At 35.2% G+C, this 5,641-nt stretch overlaps 1 pseudogene; it reads left to right on the top strand.

Annotated features, from left to right (window-relative positions):
- Positions 1 to 792: 792 nt before the first annotated feature.
- LOC102869181 lies at positions 793 to 1,275 on the top strand (annotated as a pseudogene).
- The last annotated feature ends 4,366 nt before the right edge of the window (positions 1,276 to 5,641 follow it).

The following is a 5,641-nucleotide window of genomic DNA, read 5'->3' as shown; positions in this document are numbered from 1 at the left end:
GATATATGCATACCCATGTTTATTGCGGCTTTGTTTGCAAATAGCAAAGAGCTGAAAACAACCCAAGTGCCCATCAACAAATGAGTGGATAGAGAAGCTCTAGTATATTCACACAAAGGAATACTATGCAGCTTTGAAAAACAGTGAACTCATGAAATATTATGCAAAGTGGATGACTCTATAGGACATTATGCTGATTGAAGTATCTCAGTCACAAAAGGGCAAATATTGCATAGGGCCATTATTATAAAACAGGAGTAACATCGGGCTTGAGGGAAGACAGAGGAGGAGGGGAGGAATGATGTATATGGCATTGAAACGGATGAGGGAGAGAACTGTTTAAAAGGGATATATGAGTGGGTATTATTGTCAGGACAGGAGTCCAGAATGAAGTCTGCATAGTGGAGTGGACTTGAGGACTGCATAACAATAGGAGAGTTTTTCTTTTACTTTTCAAGGAAAAGAGTGAATTGGGGGGTGGGGGAGAGGGGAGGCAGGGAGAAAAGTACAACAGTGAATGACTGAAAACCCCAAGTCTTTGTAAATTTTCATTAAAATTAATTAAAAAAATCCACCACCCCTTCTTTTTAAAGATACTCAGCAAAATTGGAATAGAAGAGAGTTTCCTCTACATAGTGAAAAGTACATATGCAAAACCAAGAGCCAACATCATTCTCAATGGAGAAAGACTAATAATATTTTCTTTGGAAACAGAGACCAAAGATGTCCACTGTTAAAACTTATATTCAGCTTTTTTCGGCCAGAACCGCCATCTTGCAGTGATCCGCCAAAATGACGAACACAAAGGGAAAGAGGAGGGGCACCCGCTATATGTTCTCTCGGCCTTTTAGAAAACATGGGGTTGTTCCTTTGGCCACTTACGTGTGAATCTATAAGAAAGGAGATATTGTAGACATCCAGGGAATGGGCACTGTTCAAAAAGGAATGCCTTACAAATGTTACCATGGCAAAACCGGAAGAGTCTACAATGTTACCCAGCATGCTGTTGGCATCGTTGTGAACAAACAAGTTAAGGGTAAAATTCTTGTCAAGAGAATTAACGTGCGCTTTGAGCATATTAAGCACTCTAAGAGCAGAGACAGCTTCCTGAAACGAGTGAAAGAAAATGATCAGAAAAAGAAGGAAGCCAAGGAGAAAGGCACTTGGGTCCAGCTAAAACGCCAGCCCGCTCCCCCCAGAGAGGCACACTTTGTGAGAACAAATGGAAAGGAGCCCGAGCTGCTGGAACCTATTCCCTATGAATTCATGGCGTAATCAGGGTGAAATAAAGGTGTCTATCTGGTAAAAAAAACCCCAAAAAACAACTTATATTCAATATTGTATTGGAAGTCCTTGCTAGGGCAATATGACAAGAGAAGAAAATAAAAGGCATTCAGATTGGCAAAGAGATAGTTAAACTCTTGCTATATGCAGATGATATGATACTGTACACAGAAAACTACAAGGATTCAACAAAAACTGTCAGAGCTGGTAGGTGAATTTAGTAGAGTGGCAAGATATAAGATCAATATCCAAAAATCAATGAGATTCTTCTACAGTAACAAAGAGAACTGAGAGAAGAAAACCAAGAAAGCAATACCATTTAGGCAACCACAAACTGAGATACTTGGAAGTGAACCTACCTAGAGACACAAAAGACCTAGAAAAAGAAAACCACAGAATATTTCTGAGAGACATAGTAAAAGACCTGACTAAAAAATTGGAAAATTGTGCTCTGTTCATGGGTAGGAAAACTCAATGCTGTGAAAATGGCAACCCTACCAAAAGCAATATGCATGTTCAACACACTCCCAGTACAGAAACCAAAGTCATTTTTCAAGGAGATTGAAAGAGAAATTGTCAAGTTTATTTGAGGTGGAAAGAAACTCTGAATTAACGAAGCACTTCTGAAAAACAGACAAGGTCCAGTGGTGATTAATTTTATAAGATATAAAGCATGAAAATTATTGAATAAAACATTGTGAATGAAGAATAATGTGAAATATAACATATATAAGCTGTAAGAAATTAATGTAAAATATAATGTACAGGAATGATTGTATGAAACAGTGTAAATAAAAGATTGTATAAAACACAATGTACATAAATAAAATATAATGTAAAGTAATTATTATAAGGAAACTAATAAAATATTTAAAAAACTAGAAACTTCTCAAAAATGAAGTGAGAGGTATAGTACTCCCTAACCTCCAAACCTACTACATAGCAGTAGTAACCAAAACAGTATGGTACTAGTACAATGACAGGCACATAGATCAATGGAACAGAATTGAGAACCCAGAAATGGACCTAGCTGATATTCAACTGAAAATAAAGTCTATCAAATAGAGAAATGACAACCTCTTCAACAAATGGTAGTGGCAAAAGTGGACTTACTGAAACAGAATCTGCATCTCACACCATAAACAAAAATCAACTGAAGGTGGATCAGAGGCCAGGGAAGGCAAAAACCATAAATTTCATCAGTGACAAATTGGAATCAAGTTTAAATGCCTACTCTATGGTATAAGAAGACTGCCAAATATAACCAGAAATGCTCAATCTGGAGAGGATAAAATTGATGAAAGGGATCTTCTAAAGATCAAATCCCTGTGTGCATAAAAAAAAAAAAAAAAGAAGCAAAAACCAAACACTTTTTCCAACAAAGTGAAAAGAAAACCTACTGATTGGGAAAAACATTTGGCAATACCATTTTAGACAAGGGTCTCATATCAAAAGTTCACAGAATACTACAGGGCCTCCACAAGAAAAATCCTGATAACACAATAAAAAAAATGGACAAAAGACATGGAAAGACTTTTCACAGAGGAAGATATTCAGATGGCCAACAGACACATGAAGAAATGCTCCAAATCATTGGCAATAGGAGAGATGCAAATTAAAACCATAATAAGATACCATCTCACTGGCAAAGTTTAACAGGACAGCAAGTAATAAATGTTTGAGAGGATGTGGTTAGATAGGAACTCTTATAAATTGTTGATGGGATTGAAAAATAGTACAACCACTCTGGAAGGGAGTTTGTAATTTCCTCAAAAAGCTGAACATGAAAATTCCATATGACCCAGCTGTTCCACTGCTTGGAACATACCCTGAGAAAATGAGAACTGAGAAACAAATGGAGGCTTATAGCAGCACTATTCACCATCACAAGAACATGGAAACAGCTTGCATAGTGGAGAGGATTGGTGGGGGCAGGAGGGAGATTGTATAACAATGAAAGATATTTTCTTTTTACTTTTCAAAGAGAAAAGTGAACTGGTGAGGGGAAGGAGGAAAGTGTGCAACAATGAATGAATGGAAATCCAAAGTCTCTGTAAATTTTCATTAAAATAAAAAAGAAAAAGAATATGGAAACAGCTCAAATGTCCAACCACAATGAATAGATTGAGAAATTATGGTACATGGAATAATATCCAGCAAGTAGGAGCAATGATTGTGTATTTTATTACATTGGCATAATTACTAAATGGGAGGGACTGGAGAGCATTATGCTAAGTAAACTAACTCAGTCCCATAAGGACAAATACTATACAAGACCATAATTGTAGAACATGTATAAGGATCCAAAGGGGGAGGCAAAGGTGAGAGCTGAGGTGTGAGGATGGGCAATAGAGTGATAGTTAATCATACGGTCATACAATTTGATGGGTGGACAGAGGGCTGTGAAAAGAAAATGGAAAAGAGCCCATGTGAAAAAACAATGTATAAGAACTTTGTAAGTAAACTATTGTTGCTGTTGATTGAAATGAAACTTTAATTTTTCTAAAAGAAGCAAAAAAAAAAAAAAAAGCCCCAAAGTGTTTATGAATTGTTGAATGGAAAACCAATTGGCTTTGTAAAGTTAGACTCAGAATAAAAAGAAGAAAACAAACAAAGAAACAAAAAACCCAGTCCTGCTCTGTCATATAATGTTACTATAAAGTGAGACTGGCTCAAGGGCAATAGTGTGTTTGTTTAATTTGTTTGCATTTATGGCCTTTGAGTAATTTAAAAATGTTTTATCTTCATTGCATTCTGGAAGCTCAATATGAATTGAAAAGGAAGTAAAACTTCAGGATATTTTCAAGTTCTTCAGTGTAAATTATAGATTCCTGCAATCTTCCAGAGAATAATTACCTAGTATTTTGTTGTTTTGATGACATTTGAACTAGGTTTTGTTCAGAGTTCAAACAGCAACACAATATTTCTCCATATCCGTTTGTCCTTCTAAAGAGCCAAAGGAGACCATTCCATTTTTGGAGTAGCATTATAAAGAAGCTATTTAGAATGTAAGAGAATAAAGTATAAACAAAGCCCAAAATTATTTTGAAATAGTTTTTTTGTTAATTCAAATCACAGACTACTTCCCCCAAATAAAATCAGTTTGACACTTCACCTCTGAGTTTCTGTCTTCTTGTTTTCTTTCACCATTCCCAATACTATGAGTTAATATTGTTGAGAGCACTGAATTTCATTAGTCACTTGTTAAATTCCATAGCTAAAACAGAAGTAAAGTTTTATTTTATGACTCATAGAAATAAACAAATAATTTTTTCCATCAAGAGTGTTTCATCTCATGGTGATGACAAATAATTCAGGGATTAACTAAATGATAGACATATAATTTAATAGGTCATGACAGATCTGAGGTAGAGCTTTTAAAATATTTTATTAATGTACTACATAAATACTGAATAGTAATATCCATAGATGTTTATAAAGTGTATTATATGTTAAAAACATAATAATGAATATATACATATAGTTACCAGTAATTTTGGATGATTTATTTATTTTCTTGGTACACACACACACACACACACAGTTGTGTTATTTTTTTACAATATGGTGATTTTTGCACTAGATATTCAGTGACACTGATTATGTTTAACCTATTGTACAACTGTTACTATTATCCTTTCCAAATAATTCTACCATTAACAGAAGCTCAGTACCCTCATACAGTGACTCCTCCTCTCCACCACCTTCCTGTCCCTGACAACCACTAGTAAACTTTGGTGTCTATTCATTTGCCTATTTTAGAATGGAATCACACCATTATTTGCCTTTTTTTGGTGACTAATTAATTTTACTTAATATGATATTTTTCTAAGGTCTTTCATGTTCTCATGAAATGGCTCATGGCCATTGAGAACTGGCTGACACATGTGTGAATTTTTGGAAGCTGTAAATTGCATGAGAGGAGATTACTCATCTTTCTCTGATCCTCTTATGAGACACTCTGGTATAACCACAGAGGCACTGCCTTTGAGTTAGCTGTATGACTGCTTACAGACTATACGACATTTTTGTTTTCTCATTCCTCTGTTGATTGTCATGTTTTTTGTTTCTATTCATCTGTTGGTGGATATCTCAGTTATTTCCACTTTTTTGACTGTTGTGAAAAATGCTAGACTAGACATTGGCATACAGGTTTCCATTTGTGTTTCCGCTTTCTATTTCTTTTGTTTCAATAATAACATTTCCCATTATTTTTATTCCTTGCACAACAATACATGGTTTTTTATATAATTAATTTCTTTTCATCAGTGCCTTTCACCACCCAATCTCAAAAAATTCCCATTGCACCTTGCCTATTCCTTCACCCCTCACCATCCATACCTTATTTTCTACTGCC

The sequence above is a fragment of the Elephantulus edwardii genome, unplaced genomic scaffold, assembly GCF_000299155.1.
Source record: "Elephantulus edwardii isolate Elephantulus edwardi_28Jun2011 unplaced genomic scaffold, EleEdw1.0 scaffold00071, whole genome shotgun sequence".
NCBI lineage: Eukaryota > Metazoa > Chordata > Mammalia > Macroscelidea > Macroscelididae > Elephantulus > Elephantulus edwardii.
Note: the sequence above shows the minus strand (reverse complement) of the source record. Positions and strands in the feature narration are given on the sequence as shown.